This window comes from Centruroides sculpturatus, unplaced genomic scaffold, assembly GCF_000671375.1.
Source record: "Centruroides sculpturatus isolate CEXI.00-Female unplaced genomic scaffold, Cexi_2.0 scaffold573, whole genome shotgun sequence".
In the NCBI taxonomy this organism is placed as follows: Eukaryota; Metazoa; Arthropoda; class Arachnida; order Scorpiones; family Buthidae; genus Centruroides; species Centruroides sculpturatus.
The window spans coordinates 207286-220177 of NW_019384767.1; the positions used below are offsets into that span (position 1 = coordinate 207286).

Here is a 12892-nt window from a genome sequence, read left to right on the forward strand (position 1 = left end):
GATGAATGATTATAACTAAAGTTTATTGAATATAAACCTATAAAGAGATATTTTATATGTTCGGAAGTTTTTGTTCTGTAAAATCTTCTAAAATGGTATCAAAATCCAACTGGCTTGCTTCTTGACTCTCAATCGACATGATCGCTAAACTGTTTAATCTGTTCTGTAATTTGAAACTATTTTTAAATATATAAATTTTGATGTCCTGCGGGGCTCCTTCAAGCGCGGGGCCCGATTGACGCAAATCGCTCCAATCGCCTCAAATCTGGCCCCGCTTTCNAATAAATATTTAAAATCTATATTTCAATATGTAAATTAACTGTTAATTAATTTTGTTATTTAAAGTTTTGAGGGGCCCCGCAAAAAAAAATTTCAATCGGGCCTTGCACCTATTGCATCCGGCCCTGTTTATAAAATTGTTATTCGAAAAATTCAAGAAGAAAAAAAAACAAAGTAAATCTCAAGAGAGATAAATGTTTCTCCTATCCCCTCTTTTGTGTAAAAGAATTTTTCAAAAATAATTCATGAGTCGTAATAAAAGGAGACATACGGTAATCTAGCATTCGTATTCATGCGTATGATAATGAGCAGTTTTTACAAATATTCGATTCACATACGACTCAGGCCTAAAATAATGTTTCTTAAACGAAAGTTATGTTTCACTTTTCATCAATAAACAAGCCTATAGAATTATAAAATTTACTATACTCTGCACGATGCCAGACTATTAATGTAACATGCAATATCTCAACATGTTAAGTCAGTGTTTCTTTATAGATTATCACAGTTACGATTAATCGATAATGATACCAAGAACAGTTCATTATGCTACTTGTACAAAGACTGTATATCGATTTTGTAGAACGTACAGTTTCATGCTTCTGTAATAAATGATTATAGCAAACGGCCAACATGTATTCCTAAATGACTTTCTAGCAATATTTAGACATTATTTGGGCATCACTTTATCTCAAGAATAAATTTATTAGTCTAAATGTCACATAATCCAATTTTTATGCCTGCGTTATGATTGAAGAGAACATGTTAACCAAGATTCTTTCAAATACAAATCTCAAGCTAAGAATAGTAAAATATACAAATTGAGATAGTTTACAAGCTAGTAATTAAATATTTTTCAATATTAATTAATGTGTGAATTATTTTGTATAAACCGGCCAGATGGCTGAGCGGTTAAAATGTCAACTTACCGCTCTGGAAATCCGGACTGATCGAAAAAACCCCAATAATTTTATGGAGAGTTGTTCCTCCGGATATGTCGGGCCCCGTCCCTTACATCTGGCCAGATAAAAGTTTAACTCTTTTTTCGTAATCAACCACGTGCAAGTCAGCCATGTTGTTTTCTCGTAAAACTCTTCATTTCAATAAAAGAAAGTAATAAGTTGTAGACCCAGTCTACGTGAAGACAAGAAAAGTACAGTTTTGAATGAAAGAGATCGTTTAGGTGCACCTCTGACATTGTACTTAATTGAATACGTGCGAACGAGAACAAACAGGAAAGAAATAGCTATCAGCGGTGATTAATTACAAGGTAAACGTAGATAAGCTTGAAGAGCGTGAAAACGGGGCAAAATGGAAATGGTATGTTTGTATGGTGTTGCAATCATATGGATCAGAAGACATTATTAACGGTAAGCGTGTACGTATTGATTTACCAACAGAGCCACAAATGAACAAAAGGCAACATACACTGAATGGCAGAAAGACGACGTGAGGACGGCGTTTGATGACAAGTACGCTAAGTAAACCAGTCACTGAGCTTGTGTTGACATACAACGACGCGAAAGAAATTTCGGATAAATTACGCGCGCGATTTGAGCGCTGCAGTACGCAACGTTTGAACATGTTAATTAAAGCCTTCTTTCGGGTTAAACGGAATGAGAAAGAGGACATTAGTAGAGGAGAAGGTGGTATTATGGAACCCCAATTACATTTTAGTGAATTGTAAACAAGGTGTCATAACTACACCCACATTTTTTGTGCGAAAAGTAATGGTAACTATTAAACTAAATGTTCCTAATTGGATTTTTCGCTAGTGTAACTATAAGCATGGTTTTTGAAGGCTTCCGTACAAAGAGTCAGAAAGTAGGCTTAGAGAAAATCGGGTGGTAATATAGAACCTTACTGTATGTTTTCAAAAAACGCTTTAATGTAGCCAAAAACAAATAGGAAAGTACAAAAAATGTTAAATGATTACAAAATTATTTACTCCAATGTATTTTATCGCAAAAATGCTTTTATAATAGAAAAATATGGCCTCCATCAACAATATATATTCCAGCAGCTCTTTTTCGATATTCTCAGGAAGAATTGGCTTTCTTCCTAGTGTATTTTTCACAAATTGCTCCCGACGAATGTCTGCTCGCAAAGAGAGAGTTCGGAGGAGTTGAGTTCCATATTACCGTAAAAGCACCAATGGGGTTCGTATTTCACGCATCTCCATCTTGGGTTAACATAATTCCTGTCGACACCAAACTTTAAAAAACGTGAAAATCACACAGATTAATATGTACTGTACCCCTAAGTCTCTGGAACGGAATACATAAACCAGTGAACCTACAACTACACGATTTATATTTTAAAAATAATTAAATTCACTTAGCATTCAGAACTTACGAATTTTGAAAAAAAACAAATTTGCTGATTAAATACGGACAATCGTTTAACTGAAGTAAAACGGGTTTTCCCTTGCTATGGATGTCTGCCTAGTTCAGTTCAGCCACAATCCGCTGCAGTTCGCCTTTATTATCAGTTCGAAATGGGGTGGTTCCATAATACCCGCAGTGTTCCATAATACCACCTTTTCCTCTACACATGTTGCCAAATTGCAAAAGTTATTTGCGGATTTAAATGACGAATTAACAAAATGTGAAGAAAATACTTTGAAAGAATATTAAACGGAATATTAAGTATTTTGTCTACATTGGGAAAAACTATGATAATTTCAAAGACCTTTCAGACACGATTCCGAGAAAAAATCAAAGTTTGGATTTATTTATTGAAAAACTATGCATAAACTATGCACGATTGAACTGCATGATCAAGGCACAATAGAAACAAATACAATTGTCGCTTCTGGCGAGTATAAAAAGCATAATTCTAGAAAAACAAAAATGCCAGCCGAACGGACAAAGCAAAAATTTCCATGTAAGAAGTATAAACAATTGGGTCATTGGGTAGAAGAGTGTCCGCAGAAAAAGATGGATGTCGGGACTAACAAGCAACGGAGTGGCAGCGTCGTATTCATTACACATGTCATGGGCGCATCGATTGGAAACTTCATTGATGCAAATAAATAGTACTGAGATAGTGGCGCTATCAGGCGTATTATCCCGAACAAACAATACTTTATCTCAAATAGAGAATTAATTTGCTGTTCCTGAAGTAATCTCATTTCGGAAGCAAAATGCGAGTATGTATACGCACGTCCAAGGAACAATAAAGATTCAAGTTCGACGAAATTTAACGTATTTTTTGTAATCAACCACGTGCAAGTCAGCCGTGTTGTTTTCTCGTGAAATCAATTGCGAGTCAGGAAAAGCATAGGGACTGGTCGTATGCGGATGATGATGCTGGAGACAAGGATGATACTTGTCCATACAAAACCGTTTATTTTTGACATAAAATGACTTACACTACGAACAAAATAGACTGCCTTGAGGATCAGGCGCTGGATATGATGTTCGTCGATTGTCGTAAGTGAGATGATCTTCTCCACGAATCTTCGAAGGTCAGGTAGTTTGGATGAGGTCCGTCGGATAAATTGTAAAGCCTGGTACCCACATGCGGCAACGGACGACGGAAATCGTCGACGGAAACGGTTGCCGTTCCGTCGTCTTTCCGTGTCTCGTGTACTCACATGCGGAAATTACCCTACAATTGAAACGCGCCATCTGCCAGCCGTAAATATAAACAAGCTACTACAGTAGGTAGGCCACGTGCCAGTAGTCGAAAATGGCGTCTACCGGGATTGCTTTGTTATATCAATTAAACTTTTTAAGTTTGCCTTCGATCTTATCGCAAATAAAAAAACCTGAAAAACGAATAATTTGGATAGGGAAAATATTCTAAATCGTCGAAAGTTAGGAATATCGAATACTTTCGTCGCCGAATTACGCTTACTCCATTCCCAATACTTTACGCAGTAAGTCTATTTGACATTAATATTTAAATCGGATAGTAATACAGCGTATAAATGAAATATATTAGCGTATTAGTGTATAAATAAAGCTTTTTAGCTTGCCGACCGCCATAGTTTGAACGCTATCGTCCCACGTGATCTTTATGACGACATCGCTAAACGGTCCTCCTATTGGTCTAATTTTTGCCGTGCCGCTTTCCGTCGCGGCAAAAGTTGAAAATTTTCAACTTCGTATTCCGTCGACGTCGACGGCAAAAGTGACGTCATTTTGCCGTTCTGTCGACCGTTTCCGTCGTCCGTTGCCGCATGTGGGTACCAGGCTTAACAGTTCGGAGAGGATGCGACACTAACTGCCGTCAAAATTGGAGGAGAAATGACGTTTTGACCTTGAGAGATTGGGGTTTTATATGATTTTTCCCTCGAATCTTGCCTTTTGATTGATTCTGTATTCCCATCCTTGCTTCCCAATTGATCTCTCATTTTGTTTCTAGGTAAAACCCGGAAATTGTTCGGTTCACGAGAAAGGTCCGTTTAGTGGTGTCTGTCCCATACCTTTTTATCGAATCTGACTGGATTTTGTTGATAAATAAATCGTGCGGTCATAATTCAGCCTGTTGTTTCTATTTTCTGTCAATTTTTGGAAATTAATGACTACACGTGATGTTTTCTTAACCGTTTAATCTTTCTTCTTTTTTGACTTTTTAACCCAGAATCGACTGTTTATGAACACTCGTGTCAGAGTTCCATCTTCTCCAGCCGACATTTCACCTGATCCGTTACATCAGTCGTCTTTCGCGTTTGTTTTAACAACTACAGTTTTCTTTTCTTATGCAATCTACCGTTATACGAGGTTCCTCGTAATTTAAACACAAAAATTCCGCGATTTAAGCGATTTCGGACCTCGTCTGGGACCTCAGAGTAAGCATGGGTGTTATCTTAGATTTGTCCACGGATTTTAGAATCAATTTGTTTTATGTCTTTCATCAGGTTTAATGAAAACTGATAGTGCAATTTTTTTTATCCTTTAGCTTTCCTGTGGTCACCCACGGGAAGCACTAACGACGCTTAGCGAGAAAAGTAGGAACGTTAAAAAGAGGGATTGTTTGTCTATTGACGCTATTGAAATAACTGTATTTTGCCAAGATATTTTGTCGAAATTTGCTTTTTTATGAAATTATGGATAATATATTTTAAGATTGGTATAAAGATAAAAATAAATATTATAATTAAAATGTAATGTTTTTTGTATATACTGGTTGCATATAAACCTAGAAAATTACGATATTCACTTAAGCAAGCATGTGGTGCACACCATAATTTTTACGAAGTAAAGCCACCTGTTGTCGCTAGTGCTCCTATTCTGACTATATTTTTTATTTGATTATTTTAAGTTTCCCGCCAAAAATTTTGCATACTGTTGTTTGACAACTGATATATCGATGACATTTATAACAAATAATCTTTGCTTTTCTTAACGATTTATCAATGGCTGCCTGATCTAAGTGAATCTTGTCAGACAGCCATAGTAGTAATCCTTAAGATTGTTAGTCTTCTATTTATTAAAAGTACAATAGAGAATTGGATTAGAAGTTTATCTCCTAGATGAGTTTAAATCAACCTACATACATTTTAACGCTTAAATGGTTGGCCACAAATGGATATAGCAATTTTCACTTTTTACTTGTTTTGGCAATGAAAACGGTCATAAACAGTTTGTCAACTTTCATTTGTGATCTCTTATAAATCTAAAAACTTGATTGCTGAGTATTTAGGTATAGAACCTACCTATTTGCCTGGTTTAGTAAAAGATTAGGTAGGTATTTACTTAATCTTTAGTAAATTAGCTCCTTGAATCTCCAAAAATAAAATGTATCTATTTATCTGTTAAATAACTACTAGTATGATAAATTATAAAGAATTCATGTAAAACAAATTCTATATAATATAATTTGTTAATTACTGTTAATTAGATATGGGACATAATGTATTACAAACAAAGTGTTATGCTCAAATTAAAATGTCTTTGGCAATTTTATGTCTGCAGGAATGACACCTTGCCTTTTTTCAAGTTTTGATAAAAAAATTGCAGTGATCAAAGTAAATGATGTGGATTTATTAAAAGTTATTCGACCTGCCTCACATGTTTTGATTTCAATATTACTTACCTGGGATTATAAAAAATGTAAAACAGTTGCTTGAATAAAAGTAACATTACTTTGTAAAAAGCTGGAAGTAGATTTGTGAATTACTGAAATTTTAAAAAAGTAATAACGAAAATAGAAATAAACCTAAATCACCGTAATTTCTTTTCAAAGTGCCTTTTTTCTATACAGTAAACAATTAAGGCCACGAACACACATGCATAAAAATTGTGTGGCAGAAAACTGAATCAAAAATCAGCTTTCGGTTCGGTTTTTTTTACATTTCACTAGCTTCACCACAAAATGAGTGGCAGCCGTGAGAAAGAATCAACCAGGTGTCGTTGTCGTTGCTTTCAGAGTTTAGCCTTTAAGACTGTGTTTTGTTTTTATAGATTAATCTCCGTATTTAGTTACTTAAACATTTTTAGTTAAGTGATATTAACCTTAGTAACGAAAAAAGAATATACAGTACTTTTGTTAACTTTGGGAACTTAACCCACGTATTATATTAGTCCTTTGTTTCATATAGCACGGATTCTCATAATACGGCACTTTTTCGGAACGTAACTACTGTGTTATACGAGGGACACCTCTATATATAATTTGATCTCCATAAAGCATTTTGATGCTTTAATTAAAGTTGTTAATTATTTTAACAGAAAATTTAATAAATTAATTTTCTCTATGATAATTGTACTATGTATTTAAGTTCGAAAGAGTAATATTATTAATAACTAAACATTGTTTATAAAAAGTTATATTGTTACCCTTATAAATTAAATAAAATTCGACTATAAAATAAAATTTGATGTATATTTTTAGTTTTTAATTAATTTTTTCGAAACTTTTAATGGAAGACAATCTTTTAATGATAATCATACGATAGTAGACATGACATCATTTACAAATTAGATATTCGAATATCACGTGATTTTAATAGCCATGATACAGTTCATCTGCAGGGAATCGTTTGTCAATCACTAGGTCCACATCACGGACTCTCACAGCCCAATGCGGCGGTTCGTCATCTTGTTGAAGTTCCGAATAGATAGTACAGTCGATCCCACTATAAGACGGTAGATACGTTCCGTTCTTTATGAATCAATTTTGTAGGAATCACAGCCAATCACAGCCTGACACTTGTGAAGTTTACGGACTATGGCTGTTTAAAAGGTTTTCTTCCATAAAATTAATCGATTCTAGACTAATCCGACTCAACATTTCCAAAATACGTATATATATACAAACATGGTTTTTAATTTATTCAATTTAAAATATGCGCTCTCCACCTCAANGAGTATGCACCATTCGACATCGCCGTTGCTCAAGCTTGTTTTCGTCGCGGAACAGCGCAGCAAACCGCGGTCGCGATTTCTGATGTTATTTTTCTGCGAAAACTTCGTTGAACTTTGGAGACATCATTAATATAAATAATTTTAATCGCCGTTGAATAAGAAATGTTTCTTTCACAAGAAATGTATAAAATTACAGTATTGTATTAGACTTACGGTACCTAATTTACATACTGTACGACGCTAGCTCGCCTAAACTCTCCGTAGCGTGGCGCTAGACGGCAGAAAGTATATATATAATTATAATAAAGTTACAAAAAATTAAGTTAATATATAATTATATGTACAGTACCTAATATATATATATAAATTATATATAATTATATGTACAGACGATAGTAAACTCAATTTACCCGCTTAAACTGTCAGTAGCTTGGCGCTGGACGGCGGAAAGTAGTTCGGCTGCCCAATGACGTTTTACGTAATTATAGGAGTTTTTTACCGTTGTTTACGGATACCGCCACAATTTTTTCGCCGTCTTATAGGAATCGTAATTATAGAAACCCGTCTTATAGGGGGATCTACTGTATTGCAATATTTTTAGGTAGGGATTGGAGGTCACTGCTGATTCACGAAAAAGAATGGTCCAATCACAAAAATACTTTATACAGAAATAACGTAATAAGTTTCCCTGTAGAATGACACAACACGGGAATTTTTACACTTGTTGATTGTCTAAAGAGGTTTCAAGTCGACATCACGAGTGACGTTATGAGCATGCGCAATTGTTCGGTGCCATCTTTGTGGTTTGCGTTTTATTTGTGTTTACATGCGCTTTAGCTAGAGTTCTTTTGTTGTTTATTCGTCACGAATATCACTATGGTGAATTGTTGTGTAATTGGGTGTGATGTTAGTTCACTCAAGAACATCATTTTTTAAATTCCAGGCATTATTTGTCATCAAGGACCTCGAACTGAGGAGCTTTCACGACGAAGGCAATCTTCAAGGCTCTCGAGAATTAACCGGAAAAATTTCAATACGGATAAAGTGAATATCAATACAAGAGTTTGTCAGAAACATTTCATTTCAGGTAAGCAATAAATCAGATTACTACTAATAAGTAAATGATTATATAAACTTTTGCATGAGTATCATAAAGTGTGTAGGCCTACAAGCCCATTGCACAAATCCTTTTGTTAATACCGACAAAATAAAGTTAAATAATTTTAACCGCAGATTTTAGTTTGAGTAGATAATGATTGTGTTCTAACTTTATTTTTCATCTTTCAATTTGTTTTCTTATTTGCTTGTAATAAATATACAGTAGTGTTAATATTAAAATATTAAGCAAAGATAATCATGTGAGACTAGCCGAGGATACTAACCAGGAGTACCACTTACACGACTCAGAATCGTGAGATTCAGTCTCGATACTTTTTATAGGAGGGCTGTTAAATATTAAATAGGATATAGACGGCGAAATCTCTATCCAACGTCAGGATAATGACACCAGTTAATCAGTTATTTTAAACGCGGATTAACACGCGTTATCCTTATCCTTAACTCGGGATTCGGAGGATCTACAGTAACTTGAATGTAAATGAATGTCTAATAGAGACCAAACCATTTTATAAACCAAATCAAAATATTTAGTAAATCAAATAATAAAAGTATACAACGATGAATCTAACCTATATCTAAATCTATCTTAAACTACCTTATTTCTACCTAACGCGTGAGAGAGTTTACATCGATCTATCAGAGTCTATATTACCTTCACCGTATTTTTCGTATCTGTTGATCTTCTTCCTTCTTAAAGTATTTCTCTTCTTCTATTTCGTTGACAATCTTGTCGTATATTTATACTTCAATTAATCGGTCTCGTATGGCCTTATCCGTCTGGTATGACGATCACTTGTATCGTATTCTCTTCGTATGGCAATACTTCTTCTTAACGGACTGCCTCTTAACGTATATCAAATTCTTCCGTATGGCAACCCCTTTCCTTGACGGACTGCCTTTTATCGAATGTCGGAGACTTATTTTGTATGGCAAACTTCCTTCGGCGGACTGCCTATATCAAGGGTGGCTAACCTTTTCAGAAGGCGGGCCAAATTTCAGAAATAATATTTCCTGCCGGGCCACGCACCTAATTTTTTTTAATTAAAGTAAACAAGCAAGCGTGCTACAGCTTCAACCATATCGTCGCTTCCCAGTATGGGAGATCGTGGTCAAACACTTGCCTGGTTTAATGAAAAAAAAAACACAAAAAATAGGTATATTTATTTTTGAAGAAAATAAAACATAACCGAGAATCAAACATATTTATTAGACAATTTAAAAATATTTAAAAGTGAGACATCTGACTTTGTTTTACAGAACTAAGTGCATCAAAATTTATCTCCACTGATGTTGTCGCTACACGCAAACAGTTTTCCAAATGAACATCAGTAATTCGTGTTCTCACTTGTGATTTGATGTACTTCATGCGACTAAAAAGCTGTTCACACGCACAAGTGTTTCTAAATAGCGAAACCATCGACAGAGCATGTTTGTAAAACGCAGGGTATTTATCCTTGTCCAAATACGCTACATAGAACTCTTCCAAACCAACTTGATGGAATTTCTCCAACTTTTCAGGGTTTACTTACTTATAGGATCGATTTGGTAGACAGGCTACTTGGTTAAAGTAATTTGAACTGTAATTATAAATATGTTAAATATGTATTTTAACGTCGATTGCAAAATCTCTCCAGATGCATTGGCGATAATAAAACGAAACTACAGAATAACACGGAACTTTGTCAAACTGGACTGAAAGTAGTTATGAGTATGAGCCCGATAGCATTGCGAGCTTCCCGAAAACGCCGAAGACCACAGAACATATATAGCTGAAGTTGAAGTCTCGTATTAAATTTTATCAACACCTAGCGTCGGACAAAAAACTAAGTAACCTCGAGTGTCAAATAGCGGGATATTTGAAATAGCTAAAAATCTATGAATTTTTCCAAAAATGAGAGATATTTCAAATTTCTCTTAGATATAATTTAAAAATACATGATACGAATAACTCATGACGTAATGTTCTTTTGGTGATATGTAGTACAATAAAGTTAACATTTACGTTCATTTGACCTAGCTCCGCGGGCCGCAACATGACTCCAGGCGGGCCGCATGCGGCCCGCGGGCCTCGTGTTGGCCATCCCTGTCCTATATCATATGGTGGAATTCTCTTCGTGTGGCAATTCCGTTCTTCAACGAACTGCCTCTTAACGTATATCAGATTCTTACGTATGATAACCTCTTTTCGTCGGACTGCCCTTTTATCTTATGGCGAACTTCTTGCATGGCAATACCTCGTTTCGACGGACTGCCTCGAATGGCGCGAAAACGGCCCTTTTATTTGGTCTGGTGCAAAACTCGACTCATCCTGAGTTAGCCTGGGAAAGGAAATCAACTTCCTTTCAAAAATCTGATGTTTCCTCCGTTTTTAGATAAAATCTTGTGAAAATTTAAAATATTCTTTTCTCTACTCCGTATTTTGATTAAAATGATCCTTCCCTGAACGCTTCAGATCTCACAATCACTTAGCAGGTGAAGAATTAGAAATGCATTTTGAGCCAATTGTCCTTCCAGTCTAATTTACATAAATAAGAGTTTGTATTTTTTAAGATATAAACCGATACTTTCCATTGTTCACTTACAAATAGCTAAATTAGGTTATTTTGGTGAGAAACATTAATATTTCTTTAATATGCGACTTTTTACAATGGTTTTTTTTACATTAGTAACAAATAATCTTTTTTTATTTTGCTAAAAGTTAAAGTTACTAAAAAATAGTAACTTGAAGGTTACTATTTTTTTTGTTACTAATGTAACAAAAAAAATAGTAATCTTCAAGTTGTTCCTGACAAATTCTTATTTATTATTTATATATATCATACCATAATGATAAGTTCTTTTTAATATTAATAATATTATATATATTAATAATGATATTTTATTGACTAGACTGGTGCCAACATTAAACATGAGGTATTAGAGAGGCCACAACACAACTGCATATCAGGAGCGTTATGAAAGAGCATGTAATCAACAAATTATTTTCAAGTAGGCCTCTGTATGGTAGTACATTTATTACTTCAAGCAAGTTGTACTGCATTCTTTCTCGTTAATGTCGCTTTAAGCATGGTTAACTTCCACAGGTCGTTTCACTTCAACAAATTTTTTATCAATATATTTAAAGAATTCAAAATAATATGTATAGACGAACTGTCTACAGATGTAAGAATAATGATGTAATTAATAACGATGTAAGAAGGCACAAAAATATACTAAGACATTCACTTAAAATATATACAGTAATCATTCAGATTTAATACTTTTGCACTAAATTATTTTTAAACACAAAGTATTTTAAATATAGACTAGAGTCCCCAAAGTGGTCGATATCTACCACTTTGTGACTAAATGATTTGTGACTAAAACTTACCAATTTTCAACCGAATATCAATAATCTTGCCGCTTCTCTTCAGAGACATCCAGAGTTCTCCAGGGGTCGATTAATACACGAGGGTCGAAAGGGGGTCGATTAATACCAAAGAGGATCAATTAAATTGTCTAGGAAAAAAATAGAATATTCCAATAAAAATTCGAAATACGGATATGATCAACAACATTACTGACTATCCTAGTTATAACTTGAGTTTTGCCTTAGCCTACGCCGCTTTAAGCTTGTGTTACTCTGTTTTCACGCATCTGGCAAATGTACTAGTGTTGCAAACATGTTATGAACGCTGGTAGTTCATTATACACAGACATACGTTCACTCTAGTTGGGTTGTCACTCTAACTATTTGATATCTAAATGTAGATATTTTGTCCTTTACAGAGAAAATATCGTAATATATCGAAAATCATTAATATAGTACAGAAGCGTTTGTAAGAAAAAAATGACCTTTCAAGTAAAAATGGAGCAATTTAAATGTTCACTGGCACGATCCGATTTTAAATATTTTTCAAACTTGCGAGTACTAAAAGAAAATGAAAAGGTTTCCGACCGGTTAAACATCTTGATAAATTAAGAGAAGACTTCACGTTTCGAAGAATTGGAGAATATGCATGTTTCCGAATGGTTTGCTAATCCATTTGATGTAAAAATAGATAATAAAGGTAGTGAACCTGGCTTAGAAGATTAACTGATTGAAATATATGTAGATCTCGAAGCTAAAGCGTTATTTAAAAATAAAAACCTCAGTGAATTTTGGAGCAATAACAATATTACTACTAAATATCCCAAGC

The 12892-nt window shown here is 34.4% G+C and overlaps 1 long non-coding RNA gene across 1 annotated transcript; it reads left to right on the forward strand.

The window, feature by feature from the left end:
- Positions 1-3282: 3282 nt before the first annotated feature.
- LOC111628929 lies at positions 3283-11722 on the forward strand. Its single transcript, XR_002757248.1, has 3 exons — positions 3283-4162; positions 8539-8682; positions 11604-11722. It is a non-coding gene; the product is annotated as an uncharacterized LOC111628929 (long non-coding RNA).
- Positions 11723-12892: the final 1170 nt, after the last annotated feature.